The 20759-nt window shown below is 44.1% G+C and overlaps 1 protein-coding gene and 1 pseudogene across 2 annotated transcripts in view; both read left to right on the top strand.

The window, feature by feature from the left end:
• Window positions 1-233: 233 nt before the first annotated feature.
• On the top strand, window positions 234-610 carry LOC148773236 (large ribosomal subunit protein eL31 pseudogene; annotated as a pseudogene).
• Window positions 611-10769: 10159 nt separating this feature from the next.
• Window positions 10770-20759, top strand: part of ADGRG2 (adhesion G protein-coupled receptor G2) — a 129725-nt gene continuing 119735 nt past the window's right edge. For both annotated transcript variants that reach the window (XM_088833629.1, XM_055438773.2), the window contains exons 1-2: window positions 10770-10988; window positions 18531-18606. The gene's annotated coding sequence lies outside the window, so the exon portion shown is untranslated. The remainder of the gene's footprint in view (window positions 10989-18530; window positions 18607-20759) is intronic.

Here is a 20759-nt window from a genome sequence, read left to right as displayed (position 1 = left end):
AAAAGAATGTAAGGGTTAGTGGATATGCTGGATCTTAGCATAATTCCTCTAGTGTCTACCGGAAGAAACCTTAACAAAGAGAAAAACAACAAACTGTACTTTGGTTGGGTAAAATTATGTGAATATCTCAAGAAATTTCACACCTATCCTCAGTGTGCATAGGATCACCAATTTTGAAGATTTCTAGGTTCACTAAGGAAAGATTACACTCTTTCCAACCCAGGCCTGGCAGAATGGCTCCCCCAAAGAGAGGCAGCGAGAAGAAGGGCCCGGCTGCCACTGACGAGGTGATAAACAGAGAATACACTATCAACGTTCACAAGTACATCCATGGAGTGAGTTCAAGAAGCGTGCCCCTTGGGCACTCAAAGAAACCCAGAAATTTGTCATTAAAGAGATGGGAGCCCCAGGTGTATGCATTGACACCAGGCTCAGTAAAGCTATCTGGGCCAAAAGAATAAGGAATGTTCCATACCATATCTGTGTGCGGTCGTCCAGAAAACCTAAAGAAGATGAAGATTCACCAAACAAGTTCTACACATTGATTACCTATGTATCTATTGCCACTTTCAAAAATCTACAGACAGTTAATGTGGATGAGAACTGCTGATTCTCCAATAAAGTTATAGACCCACCAAAAAAAAAAAAAAGTTTACACTATTCACGAAATGATTCATCCACTGATTCAACAAATATTTGTTAAGCACCTGCTATATACCAGACACTAGATCCTGAAAATATAGCAGTGAACAAGATAAAGAGGTTACAATCTGAGAAGGGTCCTGCCCATTGTAATGCTCTAGCCCTTCACTTCAAGGGGAGGCATGTGACATAGGCTTAAACAATCATAATACTCTATTCCCCTCACCATGTGATGATCTAAGCTGGGCCAATGAGAGTCTGTCCCTGAGATTATTGTACATAGAACCAGGAGGCAGCAGTTATATTTCTTCTCTGGTATTGCTGTCTGGGCTAACAGAAGCTAGATTGTCTACAACCCTGACTCATGCAACTTAGCATGGAAGAAGCCCTGTGAGAAGGGAGTGGATTGGGACCAATTGCTGAGACAGAGATCTGATGATATAACTTGAATTCCTGTATCCAGAATCCATTCCACATCTGTCCTTCCCGGATGTGTGAACTGATAAATTCCCTTCCTTACTTAACCTGGTTTGAGTCAAGTTTCTGTCACTTGCACCCAAAAGAGCTCCGACTCAGACTTATTGAATGAACAAGCAACAGGAACCTCTGAGTTCTTCTAGTACAGGGGCTCTCAAGTGAGATTCCTATATCAGCAGCTTTGGCCTCACCTGGGAACTTGTTAGAGACACCAACCCTGGAATCCTATCCTAAACTTGCTGAATCAGTAAGTCTGGAGAAAGGGCCCAGCCATCAGTTTCAATAAGCCTTCAGGATGATGTCAATCCAACCTAAAGTTTGAGAAACTGTTTTAATACAGCCCTTTCCATGTATGTGGAACTAGAAACCCAGAAAAGTTTGGTGACTTGCTGAAGTTCACAAAACTAGTTAGAAGGTGCTTTAGACCCTCTCAGTAATTTGGGGGCTGTGGGCTTTGAGAAAGGAGGGCCACTTGGATTTTTGAGGGAAGTAACACATGGATTGGCAAATAGAAGGGGAAAAAATATTTTGGGTCAAATAATACAGTATGGTTGGAAACACTTGCTGTGTGTTTCCACAGGAGTTTAGAGAATATTTTATTCATCTTGGCTCCCCAGCTGAGCCAACAACAATGTGTTAAAGCTCCATAGCCAGTGGCAGGGATCCAGGAGAGTCCTTTTTATGTGCCAGCAAAGAGGAATTTCTTAGAAAAACTACAGAAATTACACTACTATCACATTTCGCTTGGTGGAGTGAAGGAATAAAGAGGATGAAACAAAAAGCAGGGGATTTCAGTTATTCCTAAGAGTCCCACCTCTCTACTTGGGAGAAAGGGATTTTGTTGTTGTTCTTGCCAGGGCAGAAGTTCCCCGGAGGGAAACTGGGCACCTAACCTTGTGACTTGGAGAATAACTTGAGTTTTTCAAACTTTTTTTTTCAGGTGGAAGGAGAGAGCAGCAGTGTTCCAGAGTGTCCCTGGAAACTCTATTTAGGAACCTGCTTTCCGACGATTTGCCCAGCCTGCCCTGGGGACGTGGTCCATCCAGAGACAAACCGAAGAGAAGGAAAGCCCTGGCACCAATATTTATGAAGCTTTCATTAGTTTGTCCTTCTCCTCCTCTTAAGTGTACAGATAGGAGGGAGCAGAGCAAAGGATCAAGGGACATTTCCAGCACTACCAGTTTTACAGAGTATAAGCTTTTAAGAGGCCATGTACACTTTTCCTTTAGTGTATCTACTCTAGAAAAACAAAAAGCATCACCTTCCCTTATATGAATATATGATTCACACATTCATTCACTCATCAAATACTTATTAACCATCAACAAGGTGGCAGGGATAGGTCTAGCTTGGCAGTAATAAAAATAGTAAAAACAACAACAAAAACAACTTTGCCCTTATTGGATGTATGAAATTTAGTTTCTATTGTTTTGGGGAGATAGATAGTAAACAAAACAAGCAAGTAACATAAGTTGGAAGGAGTGCTGTGGGCTGGTCTGAGGAGCCAGTGGGACCACTCACAATAGAAGAACAAGGGCATCTGTCAGAACGCTACTGCAGCATGTAGCTATGAGGGAGAGAAGGCCTGAACCAGGGAAAAGAGGATGTAGTGCCTGTGCCTTCAAAGTGGGGTTTAAGAACCAAGAGCAGCCTCTCAGGTCTTACTCCACACCTACTGAAACAGAACCTGCATTTCAAGAAGATCTGTAAGTGAGGCACCTTCAAGTTTGAGGAGCATTGGTTTGGCAGACACCAGCTGATTGTCTACCTTCAACCCATTCCTCTCTTCTAGTCTTTTTCAGGCATTCATCCTTCCCCCAAGCAGTTCATATGACTCAGGGTACACTGATTCCATCCTCAGCTGCAGAGTCAGTCTGATGAGTGTACCCAGTGGTGCGCTTAAGTGTGGTTCTCAGGCTAACAACATCAGCATCATTTGGGAGCTTGTTAGAAATGTACAATCAGAAAAGGAAATTCTCAGGACCCCTGCCCTCTGCCTCCCCAAGACTACTGCATCAGAAACTCAGGGGTTGGGAGCCATGCAGTTTGTATTTTAATAAGCCTGTCTGCTGATTGTGATGCAGGCTTATGTCTGAGAGCCACCTGTCCTCACTAGTCATGTTAATCACATTTTTCTTGACAGTTACTGGGTCCTAAATCCAGGCTTAAGCCAATCAGTGTCTGGCATTCCCCTGGCAGCTGAACTTGTCCAGTCATGTGACTGAAGTTGGCCCAAATCAGACTGAAGAGAAGGTTATTGAAGCCAGAGTTGAAGGAAGTTTTTTTCCTTCCCTAACCTTACTTCCCCCACTTCAGTGTTCTTGCCTGGAGAATCCCAGGCACGGAGGAGCCTGGTGGGCTGCCGTCTATGGGGTCACACAGAGTTGGACACGACTGAAGTGACTTAGCAGCAGCAGCAAACTTACTTCCAGGACCCTGCTTCTTCCCTTTTTCCTTTGGATACATAAGCAAGGTTGCCTTCTTTACAGATGATTGTCAACATACAACCATGAGGGAAACTAGGCTGAGGACAGAACTGAAACGATAATAGTGAAAAGGAGCCAGAACCCTTGCACTGTGCCTATTCCCAGAAATAACACATTTTCTTATGATTTAAGCCAGTTGGATTTGTGGTTTCTTGTACTTATAGCCAAAAATGTCATAACTGCGAAGAAGTTATGAGACCAAGGAAGTATGGGGCCAGTGGGCATACCAAAAATATTCTAGGATGATGAAGGATGTATTTAGTTAACAGGCATTTTTTTCCACCAAGTTCTCAAACTAGACCCAGCTAGAATGACTTACAACTCAGGAAAAGCAACTTAGGTCAAATAAAATGGAACATGACTTCATGCAATGGGTCCCCAAGTGGTGAACTGACTAAAAATACACAAATAATCTTTTTTAAAAGAGAGGGGGACTCAAGGCATCTTAGGTGAAATGAAAAAAGTGGAGTAATACACAAGGTGAGCCTGGAATATATTGTGTTTCCAGAAAGTAAAAAAGTTCTCGAAAAAGAATGGGACGCAGGAACCAACCTGAAAGAGCTGTCAATAACTGAAGCCAAGACAATTTGACAACAAAGTAAATAATGATAGCTTTGAATTATAAAGCAAAGGCTAATAATTACCTGTGAGCCCATACTGATATAAATAAGTAATTGAATAAAGAAATGGGAGAGAAGATACAACTCTTACCTATAGAAGAGTTCCAATGAATTAATGTAGACGGAATGAATGAGAGAAATGAAAAACACAGTTAGAACACCACAGTTATTATTGTTTCAAGTGTGATCCGCTGCTAAAATGAATGGAAGAAGGTTTGAGGAGAAGCAGGATATTTGTTTACTCTCAAAGGATCTTCCCCAAGGGAGAAAATGAACATATGAGACAAACAAGGATGCCCTAGGGCTATGTATGTCCAAAGTTTTCCCCTGAAATATGCTCTGAGACAGGTAAACTGAGAGATTCAGTTTCAAACTGCATGTCCAGGACTTCATGGGTTCCTCTAAGAAATAAGAAGGGCCACTGCTGTTCAGAAACCTTCAGTTAGGACTGAGCTGGGTATGGCCTGGCTCAGAGTGTTGTCCCCTGTGGCCTACTGAAGAACCCAATGGGCTTGTCTTCCTCACAACTCCCCATCTCTACCCCAACCCCAAGGCCCTGGGATTGCTCCCTTCGGGAAAGGTGGCGGTAAGTTGCACAAGCTAATACCAGTGGGCAGATCTACTGGGATGCATTTAGTTTTCTATGGATTCTCTGGTTGTTTTTCTGTGTTGGCACGGGCCCTTGCTCAGTCCCTCCTAAATTGGAACACATTCTCTGAAAGGGCTGGATTCAACATCCACATCTTGGTGGAGGTCAAAATCTGGTTTCATTTTTCATTCAACTGCCATTTGTAACTTTCACTGAACAGAATGACACCATGTCCAACTGTCTTCCTTCAGCATTTAAATAAGAGGGAGTTTTTTGCCTCCCATGAAGAGTGTGTGATTTCCTTGTCTCTTGCATTGTGCAATAAGCTTACCACCATTACAACTAGATCCATGTTCTGGAGAAAAAAATTTTGCTGTATCACACAGTGACCTCACTCACATTAGCAGTGACTGGTTTCTCACCTAAATCCAACAAAGCCTGCACCACAAAGGATGAGATCACATCACCAGAGACTTCTCTGGTCTGAAGGTGAGTGCCTGGAGGGCTGGGATCACCTCTTGCTCATCTTCACCTGCCCAGAGTCCAGCATATAGTAGGTGGGATAGTCATCAGTGCATGAAGTATGATGAACTACCTCCCCACTTCCTAGGTCCTCGTAGGGCTGCATTTCCCAGCTCTCTGTGCCTGGGCGCTACTATGGGAATGGTGCCAGTTGGTGAGTTGAGAGGAGAAGTGCTGCAGATCACTTCTGGGCTGGAGCATTGAAATGTTTGTGGTCTAGAACTTTCTTTTCCTTCTAACTCAGCAACCTGCCTTCTTTGAGAAGGTGGTTACTCAGTCAGCCTGGATCCCTGAGTGACTGCAGGAAGTAGAGCTCCTCATTCCAACCTATAATGACAATGTAGTATAAGACATAAACCTTTGTTGCATTGTGTGTGCTGTCTGCTAAGTCACCTCAGTCGTGTACAGCTCTTTGAGATGCTATGGACCGTAGCCCATCAGGCTCCTCCGTCCATGGGATTCTCTAGGCAAGAATACTGGAGTGAGTTGCCATGCCCCCCTCCAGGGGATCTTCTGGACCCAGGGATCGAGTCTGGTTCTCTTATGTCTCCTGCATTGGCAAGCAGTTTCTTTACCACTAGCGCCACCTGGGCCATAGAGACTTTGAGAATGGTTACTGCAGCATCCCTCAGCTGGTTAAGAATCTGCTTGCAATACAGGAGACCTGGGTTTGATGCCTGGGTTGGGAAGGTCCCCCTAGAGAAGGGAACTGCTACCCACTCCAGTATGCTGACCTGGAGAATTCCATGGACTGTATAGTCCATGAGGTCGCAAAGAGTCAGACATGCCTGAGCGACTTTCATTAATCACTTACTGCAGCATCACCTAGGCTATCCTCACTGATATTGTAGGCATTAAAAATCAAATAAATGTTTGTTGTAGGAATGAATGACTTAAACCAGAAGGGACTTCTGATTAGTGGTAGCTCCAGAATTTCTAGGGAAATTCAGAACTTGGTAAGCTGATTACACGTTTGTGGGAAGTGGGAACCGTGTTGACTGGGGTACTTCTATTTATACAGTACACTCTTTTTGTTAGATGCCTTTTATTTGGAGTGTTGGAATGTTGGTGTAGATTGTGGAGACCTAAAACACCCGACGCCAACTCTTATCACTACCACTAGAGCTTAGATTGATCTTGTCACCCCCATATATATTTTATAAATGGGGAAACTGCAGTCTAAGTGACTGCACCAGTTAGTTTGTGGCAAAACTGGTAGACCCCAAACCCTTCATTTCCTGATTGTCAGATAAACATTTCCTGATTGTCTATCTGATGCATTTGCCATCTCAACAGTCCACCTTTTATATTCAGACATTAAGATTATAGGAACTGGAGAGTAACACTGCCTGATTCCATTCCTGGCTCTACCACATCCTAGCTGGGCATCTTAGGAGAAGCTACTTAATCTCTGCGTGCCTCAGTTTCCTCAGGTGCAACCCACAGTGGGTTGGCATGTGAGTTTAGTAACAAAGTCTGCTGCTGCTGCTAAGTCTCTTCAGTCGTGTCCGACTCTGTGCGACCCCATAGACGGCAGCCCACCAGGCTCCACCGTCCCTGGGATTTTCCAGGCAAGAACACTAGAGTGGGTTGCCATTTCCTTCTCCAATGCATGAAAGTGAAAAGTGAAAGTGAAGTCGCTCAGTCGTGTCCAACTCTTAGCGACCCCATGGACTGCAGCCCACCAGGCTCCTCCGTCCATGAGATTTTCCAGGCAAGAGTACTGGAGTGGGATGCCATTGTGTTCTCCAAGTAACAAAGTATAAAGTATGTAAAAACTGAGTATGCTCATCAGCCTAGCTCCTCCTCCCACTGTTGTGACTTGCACCCATGTTCTCATTGCGCTCATTTCCCTCTTGGAAAATAATGAATCTGTTTGAGGCCACTGTGAGTTATATTTTTAGACTATTTGGCCACAGGTAAAGTGCATTTCAAGTTCTGAGGAAAGAGCTGGGTCCTGGGCACGGGCGAGCTGCCCTCCTCTGCCACCTCCCTTTGCTGCCTACATGGGGCGCACCAGTGGGAGGGAGACAAGGTCGCTGCCATGTTTCCTGAGCAATTGAGGTCTGGGAATCAAACTATATCACTGGGGAATTCCCTGGCAGTCCAGTAGTTGAGACTTCACCTTCCAATACAGAGGGTGTGGGTTCTATCTCTGGTAGGGAGCTAGGATCCCACATGCCTTGAGGCCAAAAACCAAAAAAACATGAGAAATGGAATATTTCCTGCCACATTGGTGAACAAAGGATGTCATAGTCATCAGCAATTGCAGCCACCATGGAAGGTAAGCTTGTGAGCCCTGAGGGAACTCAGAAAGGAAAAGAATATCTGCCATCTAGCAGCCATCAAACTGCAGTCGCTCCCTAAGATGAGCCCAGAGAGTCCTCCCTAAGATGAGCCCTGAGGAAACTCAGGATGTGAAGAAAAAAACAAAACAGGAAACTGGCCCCAGATAGCTGAGGTGCGTATCAAAGGAATGATGTCATTGAGCCCAGACTCTTGCATCTTCCCACACACAGAAAAGCACTAAATTCCTTGACTTGGAATATCTGGTTTTCTTTAATTTACAAAAAACTTTTGACGTTCAGGTTACCTGGCCTTTGGTTGCCAAACTTCTATATAACCTGGCCCTTCACCTCACCTCCTTGGAGCAGTTCTCTCAGGGTTACTTGAGATGCTGCCTCCTGGGCTTAAGTCCTAAAAATTTCCACTGAATAAAGCGTAACTCTCAACTTTTAGGTTGCATATATTTTTTCAGTCAACAAACACAAAACAGAAACAATACAGTAACAAATTCAATAAAGACTTTAAAAATGGTCCATATCACAAAAGAAAAGAAAATTCTTTAAAAAAAATGCTTAAAACAAAGACAAAAAAGCTCTATCATTAGTTCAAAGACCCTGTGGAGCAGGAGCCAAAATTGCCCACTCTCCACTTGCTGGGACATCAGCCCATGGATTGTGGATGAGGATTTAACCACAAATCTGGGGTGTCCACAGCTTGTCTTCATGTCACCAGACAGTGCTAGCATGGGAAGCATGTGACCAGGGCCCTCTCTCCTGGAAAAGGCAGAGAGCCTCATGGCTGAGGGCTGGGACCCCTCCTCAGCCCCAGCCTCTTTCCTCTTCTGTTGGTCCTGATAGCAGAGTTAAGTTGATCTGACAGTGTTTGTCAAGGAGAATGAAAGTTTGCCTGGAAGTGCATCAAAATAGGAATTTTAAATTTTAGGCTAAGCAGTATCTCATTTGTGTATTTTAGATATATTTCCTCAAAATGACTGTTTTTTTCAAGAGCAAGGTTGTTTAAAGGAAAAGCATACTTATTTTGGTATTGCTCTTTAGAATTTCAAGCAACTTTTACTATGAGCTCTACATATTTTAACTTTTTATTGAAGTAAAACATACATAGAGAAAAGTGCACACATCATAGGTGAACAGCACAATGAATTTTCACAAACTTAACAGATCCATGTAAGTGGCACCCAGATGGAGAAACATTGCCTGTACCCCATAAATCCTCCATATCATCCTTGTAACTCCTTCCAGTCATCAACTCCCCAGTGACCGCCATCCTGACTTCTAACTTCATAGATTGTCTTTGCTTGTTGTATACGTTGTATAAACGGAACCACACAGTATGTATGCTTTTGTGTCTGGTTTCCTTCGCTCAGTATTGTTTACGAGATCTGGCTACATTCAGCGTAGCAGTGGCTTGTGCATTCTCTGTCTGGTATTCCATTTTGAGAGGATACCACTGCAATGTTTTCAATCTATTCTATTGCTGATGGACATTTGGGTAGTTTCCAATCTGAGGCTATTACAAATACATTGCTATGGACATTCTTGTTCCTATCCTCTGGTGGGCATATGCACTAGCTTCTGTTGAGTATATACCTAGAAGAGGAATTGGGACATTGGGTAGTTGTGTGCTCATTTTTAATTGATTCTGCCAAATAGCAGTGCATGAGATTTCTGTGGTTCTACACAATATGAAGTCTATATTCTCTAACATATGTAAGTGTTAATGCAAATGTGAACAATTTAACCCTTTGGAATAGCATTCAATCTGTTTATTAAGATTACTATTTTCTTCCTCATCATAATTCTGCCTCCAACTTGTTATGTTACCTGGATGAGCTTCCTGTCACCCACTCCCCCTTAATCCAACCAGTCAAAAGTCTTTCTGAAAACACGTTCCATTCATTTATCCAGCTAGAATGTTATGAGTGTTAATAAATTGGTGTTTGCAAAACAAAATCAATCCCTCCTGCAAAGCGGAGTATATATCTCACGGGTGTTCCGTTTAATATGACAGAGTTAGGCATGCGTGTGCTCTGCAGATCTGCACTTTTAAAACATCCTCTCCAAAGCTCTGAATGCAATTCAGAATTTTGGTGGTAAAGAAAAATGGAATATTCTCCTGTAGGTTTTAGCGGAAGAGAATGCGTGCATTTAAAGTGGTAAAATATCTTGCAGATATTGGAGTTAGTTGACTACAAAGAGGAGGGCTGGAGAGGGTAGTGTGGGGGAGGGTGTAAAAGGGGCCAGAGGGCGTTGAGTGCCTGCTCTCTACAACCAATCTTATTGTAGGACCGAGCTAAGTTCCTCTAGGCCTATTTTATCATCTTGTAACACTGGTTAGAAAGAAAGTGAAGTTGCTCAGTCGTGTCCGACTCTTTGCGACCCCATGGACTATCGCCTACCAGGCGCCTCTGTCCATGGGATTTTCCCGGCAAGAGTACTGGAGTGGGGTGCCATTTCCTTCTCCAGGGGAATCTTCCCGACCCAGGGATCAAACCCGGGTCTCCCGCATTACAGGTAGACGCTTTACCGTCTTAGCCACCAAGGAAGCCCACTGGTTAGGTGGTCTGTAAATCCTGTCCAGATCTACTTTTTTATTCTAGACTGTGCAGAGGTAGGAGATGCTGACAGAAAAGGTAGAGGGGACCAGGGACAACTCATTTCATATTCCACCCCACCTTTCCCCAGCAGCCATTGCGCTGGGGATCCCAGTTCCTAGGTATCTGGTGTATCAGGTAACCATGGAGCTGAATTCATTCTCAGGACCTTTTGCTTTTACCGACTTCTCCAAATCCCCCTCCAAGCGGTCTGACCTCTGCATCAGAAATATTGTGGCAGAGGGGCGACCTCGGGTTTCCCACCCATCACACTGCACGGTGCTGAAACAGGTGGGACAAGCATTGGGGTACCAGGGCGACCCCTAAAGGTAAGCGGCTGGGCGTAGAGTCTGGGGTCCCCGAGGAGCACGCCGAACCGGATGCGGGGCGTCGGAGGAGCAAGCGGTCCAGGAAGTCCGGAAGCGTCGCGGGGGCCTCCGCAGGGTGGGGTGGGGTGGGCCGCCCCGCCCCCAGCCTGAGCTCCCCGCCGGGCTTCGGCCGCCGGGCGGTTCACTCACACCCTTCTTCCTCCGCGCCCCGCCCGCTCCCCACCTCCGCTCCCAGCCTCGTCGCCGCCGGACGCCGGACGCGCCACGCCGCGTTAGGCAGCTGGAGAGCGGGCGAGCGAGCCGGTCCGGGAGCGGCGGGGGCGGTGCCCAGCCCGCGGGCGGGAGTAGGAGGTACGCGGCCCGAGGGAAGGGGAAAAAGGAGGGCTGGAGGGCGTCAGCGGCGAGGCCGTCGGCGGGGACCGGCAGGTAAGCGCGCCGCGCTGGGATGGGTTTGTCCCCGCGGGTTCCTGCGACCCGGCCGGGGAACTGGCGACGGGCGCGGGCGGCTGGGGCGTAGCGCCGGGACGTAGAGTGCGACGGCGCGGCGGGACGAACGCTCCCTCCGCGCGACTGAGGCTCGGCGGCGCTGGGGCCCGGGGCCGCCCTGAAAGGCGGAGGCCGAGGGCCGAGCTCCGGGGGCTGGCGCCCCGACAGTGAGAGAGTACGCGCCGCGAGAAAGGGGCTCGGGCGACGCGTTTAGTGAGGGAGAGGGGTGTGTGTGTGTCCTGAAGCTTAAAACGGACTCCAGCTCCCCCTCCCCCCCCGCCCCCTCCGCGCAAGGGCGCCACGAGCCGTGTTTGCGCCGGCGGGCTTCGAGAGCCGACCGGCGGGGACTCAGTTTGCCGCGCCGCTCAGTGGGTGCGGCGGCGCCCGAGGAGCGCGGACGCGCCCCGAGCCGCGGACGGCTGGGCGCTGCCGCGTCAGGCTGGACCCAGAGCAGGTGGCTACGGGCGCGGCGCGGTGGAGCGGCAGCCAAGAGCCTGAGGGTGAGGATGGGCTGGAGGCCTCGGGTGAGCGCTTTTCGACAGCGACTTGCCGCGTCCAGTCTCCGGAGCGTTTCAGGTGAGAAGGAGCGCTGACGGACTTCCTGAGAGCCAAATGAAGCAGGCGGCAGAGGTTTCCCATGGCTGCGTCGACAGTGACTCTCCTTTGTGTGTACTGTTCCCATACGAATTCCCTGGGGACCTGGTTCAACTACAGATTCTGATTCAGTAGGTCCGGCCGGGGTGGGGCCCGACCGTCTGCACTTGCGACAGGCTCCCAGATGCTGCTGCTGCTCCGTGGACCGCATGGCAGGCCCCGCAGAAGTACTTTTTGTTCAACAGACTGAAAACCTTAGCAACATTGGGAGAGGAGATCCTAAGGCTTTACAATCCCACCTCCTCCTCAAATACACAAATTTCAAAGATTCCTACTCATTTAGTAGCAAAATACCTTACTCTTTTTACTGCATTACTAGTCAGGTACATTATCTGATAGAACTGGCTTCGTGGGCATGCAGCCTGTATTTAGTTTAATGTTCTGCGGTCGCTTGTCGAAATTCTGAATAATTTTTGAACAAGGGGCTTTGCAATTGGCCGTCGAAATTTTGAATAAGGGGCTTTGCATTTTTATTTTGCAATCGACCCTGTAAATTATGTAGCTGATCCTAATAATAGTCACCATAGGCAGAAGAAGGACCCCATTTCTTTGATTGGGTTGGGAGCTGGTGGGTGATGGAGAGTGAGGGTTTATTAAGTAAACACTAGCTAGATGTTGCAGTTCTTTCCATCTCTTAACTTCAGCTATTTTAAGAGATAAACCTATGTGTATAATCTCAGTTACACATGGTATGGCAGTATTTTTAAATTAATTTATCAAGAGCTTAATTATTAATACAATAAAGTTTAATTTTGTAATAGTTTATGGGTTGAGTGACAAAAGTGAATGCCATTTCCAAAGGATTTGGGGAGTTTCTATTTAGTGTACTAAAGTTTTGCTTAGTTAAGATTTAAAGTGAGCTGGACACTGCTTAGTTGGCTGCTTTTTCAGCTCAAGTGCAAAGCTGGAAAACAAAAAGTGGCCACATTTTGAAGCTGCTCAGGGGTTATTGCTTTACAGGGCCTCAGTGCGATGCCAGCCCCTATCGGATTCCCTCTGCTTTTATCATTCCCACATCCTGGCAAGGTGACTTTCAGTAAAAGAGGGATAGAGCAGATTTTGCTGTTGAAAAACACTGAAGAAGTGCAGGACCAGCATCAGTGTTTTCTCTGTGAATAATTCTTGTCCCAAACGCACAAATTTCAGATGTGTGTGCTTTTCTAGGAAAAAAAAAAGTTGGTGACACAGAAAAGAAACGAAGGAACTTTAATTATGGATATGATTTTGTTCAGCAGAAGGAGGAAAAAGTCTGGGCAATGGCATTTCATTGGTGGCTTTGTCAGGAAAGGAGAGCTGCCGTGTTTCTGGTACCAGGAGCAGCCTTCCAGAAATGGCAAAGTGAGTTTGCTCAGGTGTTAGAGCAAGTGAAGAAACTGCTCTTCTGTGGCTAACGTGGTCATTCTGGGTGCTCCCATGTGACTTTGGTGTGCCTGAGGCTGGCTGGGGACTCAGAGAGGGGGTACATCATGGTGAGATTCCTAGCGCTTTGATCGCTCACATGAAACCGACCAACATATTTTTCCATTTCGCTGCCTGAGAGTGCCAAGTTACTTCAGATACACGCTACAAACTGGGAAGAGCACCATTACTTCAAAAAGAAAGAGAGGGGTGGGGGTGAGGGGGTGAGGGAAAAATGCATATCTGTTAATAGTTCTGAAGATACAGAGGAGAGATTCTGCCTTTAGTAAAAAACCTGGGAGCTGATTTTTATGCCTCACTGAGAAATTCTCTACCTTAAGATAGAGAAAAACAATTTTTCTTTTAAAATGTTTATGGTTTTAAAAATACATGGGTCTGTAATCCACATGGAAATTATTTGAGGGGCATGGTATGAGGTAGGAGATGTTGGATGTTAAGAAATGGGCTAAACATTTGGGAAAAATTATCATAAATTCCCTCAATCAAATAAAAGTCTGTGAACACTCTGTTCCATTTTAAAATCTACTTAATTAATTCTTGAGCTGATTCCATGCTTTAAAAGTTGAAGTGCAGTTTATTTACAATAACATTCACCCTTTTTAGTATGTAGTTCTATAGGCTTTGACAAATACAGGTAGTCATGTAACCACCACCATGGTCAAGATCTAGAAGAAGTCCATCACTCCAGAAAATTCCTTATAGACCCTTTGTAGTCAACCCCTCCCACCACTCACAGCTCCTGGCAACCACTGGTTTGTTTTCTGTCCCTATAAATTTGTCTTGTCCAGAATGTCCTGTGAATGGCTTCATACGCGATGTAGCCTTCTGAGTCTGACTTTTTTCACGTAGCATATGAGATTCACTCATGTTGTGTGAATCACTAATGTGTTCCTTTTTATTGCTGAGTAATATTCCATAGTTTGTCTATTTACCAACTTTTGGTGATTATGAATAGGGCCAATATAAACATTCACATACAGCTTTCTGTGTGAATGTAAATTTTCCATTTACTCCAGTAAATAACCCAGAAGTAGGATTGCTGTATTGTGTGGTAAATTTAACTTGATAAGAAACTGCTGAACTTTTCTCAAATGGCTACTCTATCACTCCCACCAGTGTGGGAGAGGTCCCATTGCTTAGCATCCTTGATAGTGCTTGGTATTGTCAGCTTATTTTATTCCAGCAGGTTTATGATGGCATCTCTGTGGTTTTAGTCTACACTTCCCTGATAACTAATGATGTTGAGCATCTTTTCATGTGCTTTTTGATCATTTGTGTATCTTTTATGAGATGTCTGTTTTTTAATTGTATATTGTCTTACTGAATCATAAAAGTTCTCCATATATCTGCACACAAGTTCTCTGTCACATATATGTATTGCAGACATTTGCTTTTAGTCTGTGGCTTGCCATTTCATTTTATTTTTTTTTTAAAGTTGTGGTAGGAACGCAACATGAAATTTACTCTCTTAAATTTTGAAGTGTACAGTACAGTCTCGTGAACTATAAGCATGATGTTGTACAGCAGATAGCTGGAACGTTTTCCTCTTGCATGACTGAAACTTTATACCCTCCGAACAGCAATTCCCCATTTCCCCCTCCCTCTAGCCCCTGGCAACCACCGTTCTACTCTCTGTGAGTTTGACTGTTTTAGTTGACTCATACCTCATAATACGTGGAATTAATGACTTTTCTTTTGAAGAGCAAGCGTTGTAAATGTTAAAGTCTAATTTATCAGGTTTTTTCCTTCTGTGAATATCACTTTTAGTAACCTGTCATAAATTGTCTTCCTCCTGTTTAGCAAGATTTTCTCTTATGCTGCCTTCTGGATATTTTATAGTTGTACCTTTTATATGTAGGTTTTTTACTTCATTTTCAGTTAATTTTTGTATGAGTCAGGGTTCACTCTTTTCCATATAGATAGCCAGTTGTTGCAATACCATTTGTTGAAAAGACTATACTTTTCCCTCATTGTATCCCCTTGACCTCTTTATCAGAAATGAATTTACTTTGTGTGTGTGCTTTGAACTTCAAACTCTATTCTGTTCCATAGATTTGTATATCTGTTCTTATGCCAGTACCACACTGTGAGGTGCTACACATTCTTGTTAGGTGAATTCCTAGATTGTTTTGTGTGTAATTTGTATTGCTTTTAGAAATTGTGTCCTTCTTTCTCCACTTCATTTTATTATGACTGTGCTATTGTATGGGCTTCACAGGTGGTGGAATTGTAAAGGATCTGCCTGTCAATGCAAGAGACGCAAGAGTGGTGGGTTTGATCCCTGGGTCAGGAAGATCCCCCAGGGTAGGAAATGGCAACCCACTGCAGTATTCTTGCCTGGAAAATTCTACGGACAGAGAAGCCTGGCGGGCTCCTGTCCATGGGGGTCACAAACAGTTGAACACAACTGAGTGTGTGTGCACACACAGTATTAAATAGACAGGCTTTTTAATTTTCTTGTAGGTCTAGCATAATCAGGTCATGTTACTAAACTTGCATTAATTCTTATAGTATTTCAGTCAATTTTCTGCAATTTTAAAGGTAAAGAAGCTATCTACAAATGGCAATGGTATAGGTATGCCTCCCTGCCCCTGATATTTTTTCCTCCACGTGTCTGCTCTCCTTAGTGGCTGGGCTGCCCTGTGGAGCAGGTGGAGGAGGAACATCTGACTCGGGTGGAAATGCTTCTCCTAACTTAGTGCTAGGTATTATGCTTGCTGTGGAGTTTTGGAATTTGCCCTTATTAGTACCTTCTGGAGGTTTTCTTTGCATTTCATTTTTAGCTTCGAAATGTTCAAAAATTTTCATTTTAAAATTTCTTGTAGCCTAACAGTTAAGAGGTGAGTCAGTCTTGCCGGCTTTGGAGGGTCATATTTTGATTTCCCTGGAGGAGCAGATAGTGTAGCAGAAGTCAATATGTTTTTATTTAGACCAGGAAGAAACTACCTTTGGAGCTATGTTATAATATTCTCATCTACAGGGAAGGGATAGGGGATGCCAGGTATAGTGAGGAAAGGAGAGAGAGTAAAGGAGCAGTTTTTATGTATAAATAGATGATGTTGTTCAGTTGCTCAGTCTTTGCGACCCCATGGACTGCAGCACACCAGGCTTCTCTGTCCTTCACCATCTCCCAGAGTTTGCTCAACCTCTTCTCCATTGAGTCAGTGATGCCATCCAACTATCTTGTCCTCTGTTTTCCCCTTCTACTCCTGCCTTTAGTCTTTCCCAGCATCAGGGTCTTTTCTAATGAGTTGGCTCTTCTTAGTGGCCAAAGCATTGGAGCTTCAGCATCAGTCCTTCCAATGAATATTCAGGGTTGATTTCCTTTAGGATTGACTCGTTTGATCTCCTTGAAGTCTAAAAGATTCTCAAGAGTCTTCTGCAACACTGCAGTTCAAAAGCATCAATTCTTCAGGGCTCAGCCCTCTTTAAGGTCCAACTCTCACATCCATACATGACTACTTGAAAAACCATAGCTTTGACTATATGAACCTTTGTTGGCAAAGTAATGTCTCTGCTTTTTAATACACTGTCTGGGTTTGTCATATCTTTTCTTCCAAGGAGCAAGCGTCTTTTAATTTCATGGCTGCAGTCACCATCTGCAGTGATTTTGGAGCCCCCAAAAATAAAGTCTCTCAACTGTTTCCCCATCTATTTTCCATGAAGTGATGGGACCAGATGCCATGATCTTCGTTTTTTGAATGTTGCGTTTTAAGCCAGCTTTTTCACTCTCCTCTTTCACTTTCATCAAGAGACTGTTTAGTTTCTCTCTGCTTTCTGCCATAAGGGTGGTGTCATCTGCATATCTGAGGTTATTGATATTTCTCCCAGCAGTCTTGATTCTAGCTTGTGCTTCATCCAGCCCAGCATTTCGCTTGATGTACTATGCATATAAGTTAAATAAGCAAGGTGACAATATACAGCCTTGACATATTTCTTTCCCAATTTTGAACCAGTTCGTTGTTCCATGTCCAGTTCTAACTGTTGCTTCTTGACCTGCATACAGGTTTCTCAGGAGGCAGATAAGGTTGTCTGGTATTCCCATCTGTTTAAGAATTTTCCACTTTGTATGAATGAACAATGAACGAACAATAAGTAGATGTCTTATGTGTAAAGTAGCTTTTGGTAGTGGTTTTTAAACTTTTCTGCCCACCATTCACAGTGAGAAGTATAAATCTCAGGTCAGTATGAACATATCTGTATATAATTGAAACAGAATCTCAAGAAATATTATGCATTTTTCCTTTGTGAAGTGTATTCTGAAATTTTCAATTCTCTTCCATCTGTTGTACTTCATTTTAAAATGATGATCATTGCATTGATTTGACACTCTTTCATAAAACTGTTATAAAACTGTTAATTTAGTTTTTAAGCCCCCAAACTGCTGAACTGTGTCCAGGACAGATTCATTTTATATCAGATCCTGTTATGATGCTAAGTGAGTTCATTTTTAACACCCTGAGATGACGGTGCATGCTGAGTTGCTTTAGTTGTGTCCAACTCTGTGTGACCTCCCAGACTGTAGCCTGCCAGGTTCCTCTGTCCATGGGATTCTCCAGGCAAGAATACTGGAGTGGGTTGCCAGTTCCTTCTCCAGGGGATTTTCCTGACCCAGGGATCTCGAAGCCAGGTGTCCTGCATTGCAGGCAGCTTGTTTACCGTCTAGGGCTTCCCTTGTAGCTCAGTCGGTAAAGAATCTGCCTGCAGTGCAGGAGACCTGGGTTCGATCCCTGGGTTGGGAAGATCCCCTGGAGAAGGAAATGGCAACCCACTCCAGTATTCTTGCCTGGAAAATCTCATGGACAGAGGAGCCTGGTGGGCTGCAGTCCATGGGGTCGCAAAGAGTTGGGCATGACTGAGCGGCTAACACTAACACTGTTTACCGTCTGGGCCACCAGGGAGATAATGGTAGCTACCTCAGTTTTTCTCTCAAATTTATATGTAGCTTGTAACCCAGTCTCCAGCGCCCACCCTGACCCCAGAGAATTACCAGTAAAGGCAGTCTTGTAAATCTACTGCTCAAATCCTCTACCATGCTTACACTAGACCCCTAGCTCCTTCCTGTAGCCTGAGGCCCTGTATGACCTTTACCCCATTCTTCCCATACTTTTCCAGCCATGCCAGCCTTCTTACTATTCATCACGTCAGCCAAAGAATTTCCCTGCTTCCCAGCCTTAGCATTTGCAGGGCTGCCTGTCTGGAGCATCATTTCACCAAATAATCTCCTAACTTGTCCATCTGTTTCATTTGGGGCTTCTCTAATCCTCACTCTAAATCAGCATTCCTTACCTGCCACTAGAAATGTCCACCCCATTCACCCCACTTTGTTTTCTTGTAACATTATTATCTGCAATTATATTATTTATTTATTCATTCACTAATTCCATGTCTTTTTTTCCCCCTTGCTAGAATACAAGTTCCAAGAAGGCAGGGACTTTGTGTCTCTTGCTCAGGACCTAGAACAGTGGGACATAGTAGATGCTCAGTAAGTATTTGTTGAATGGATGAATGAGTGCACCTAGAATCTAGAAGAAATCAATCACTAATCTTAAGAGAAATTCAAAGCACTCTGCCTTTTTGTTCAGTTTTGGTGTGGAAATTTCTTTAGTTAAACATAAGAGTATATTTTATTTTGGCTGTACTGAGTCTTTGTTGTGTCACGTGGACTTTTCTTGTTGTGAAACACAGTCCCTAGATCCGCCGGCTCAGTAGTTGTAGTGAGCAGGCTTAATTGCCCTTCGACATGTGGGATCTTAGTTCCCTGACGAGGGATCGAATCTACATCGCCTGCACTAGAAGTTGGATTCTTAACCACTGGACCACCAGAGGAGTCATTTATTTTATTTATTTTTTAGAGTGTATTTTAATGTAAGTAGTTCATAAATCAACAGACATCTGGGGTCCACTACATTTCTCATCTGTGATAATAATAATATGTGCTTAGTCACTCAGTCGTGTCTGACTCTTTGCGACTCCATGGACTGTAGCCCATCAGGCTCCTCTGTCCATGGGGATTCTTCAGGCAGGAATACTGGAGTGGGTTGCCATGCCCTTCTCCAGGGGATAGTAATAACTAACAGCTAATATTTATTGGCCAGGTGGTGCTCTTACTGGTTTACCTATGTTAACTCATTTAACACTCCCAAACTCTTGGGACAGGTACTATTTTTTATTTAAGTGTACAGATCAGTATCCACTGTTTTTTTTTCCCCACCATATTTATTAGAATGGTCTTTGCCTTCAGAAAGTTATAAACATGGTTTTAGCATTTAAGATGTGCTGCTAAGTATCCCAAGGCTCCTCAGTCCTTTATGTAGCAAACACACCCATCCACCATCGAGGCGGGTACTATTAGCATTTTACAGATGAGGAAACTGAAGCACACAGAGGTTAAGTTTGTGCGTGTCCTTTGTCCGCAGTCGTACAAATGACAAGCAGTAGATCTGGGGTTTGAACACAGACCATCTGATTTCAGAGGCGTGGGTTTTTTAATTGAAGTATAGCTGATTTATAGTATATATTAGTTTCAGGTATATAACATACTGATTCAGTATTGTTTACAGATTATGCCCCATTAAATGTTAATAAAACATAGTGGCTCTAGTTCCCTGTGCTATATGACACATCCTTGATGTTTATCTGTTTTATATATAGTGGTTTGTATCTTGTAATCCCATACCCCTAACTTGCCCCCCTTCCCTCTCCCCAGTTGTAACCACTAGTTTGTTTTCTATATCTGTGAATCTTTCTGTTTTGCTGTATGCATTCATTTGTATTATTTTTAAGATTCCATATATAAGTGACATCATACAGTATTTGGCTTTTTTTCTCTGACTTATTTTACTGTCCATCAACAGATGAATGGATAAAGAAGATGTGATATACACACACATATACACAAAATGGAATATTACTCAGCCATAAAAAGAATAAAATTCTGTCATTTTCAGCAACGTGCATGGACATAGAGCCTGTGTTTTTAACCACAGCACTCATAGCAATGAGGAGGATACACAATTTTTGATCTTTAAAAACATGTCATGTTTGTGGCCTTTGTTCCTGTACCCAAGCAAGTGCTGGTGTGCCTGTGGCACAGAAAGCCAAACTCGACACCGGGTATTTGCAGCAAAGTCAGGGTTTACTGTAGGGCACCAATCAAGGGAGTGGGAGACAAGCCTCAGATCCACTCCAACTTGATCTTTGAGTTAGGGGCTTTTCTTAATGGCGAAGAACAAAGAGGCTGGGATTAATCATCATCTTGTGATGTTTCTGTGATATTTCTTCATTGTAGCTTTGAGAGTCAGGATGTTTCTGGTTTACGATTCTCTGGCCAGGTCTGTTACCTCAACTTACCCTGGAAAAACAACCTGAGTTTGTATATTAATGGTGATGTCTATAATAGCAACTTCAGTACATTAGTGATATTATTAATGACAGTAGTTTTAGTTGTCTAACCTTGGTTGATTAGTATTCAGTTAGCAAAGGATCGAGGTCAGAAGGGACAGGAAAGGGAATAAAGTTTTGGATGCGTGCATGCTCAGTTGCTTCAGTCGTGTCCGACTCTTTGTGACCCTATGAACCATAATCCACCAGGCTTCTCTGTCCATAGGGTTCTCCAGCAAGAATACTGGAGTGGGT

The sequence above is a fragment of the Moschus berezovskii genome, chromosome X (genome assembly GCF_049115385.1).
Source record: "Moschus berezovskii isolate FMDL1 chromosome X, NW_MosBer_1.0, whole genome shotgun sequence".
Taxonomy (NCBI): Eukaryota; Metazoa; Chordata; class Mammalia; order Artiodactyla; family Moschidae; genus Moschus; species Moschus berezovskii.
The sequence above is the reverse complement of the archived record's forward strand: the minus strand, read 5'-3'. Positions and strand labels throughout refer to the sequence as shown.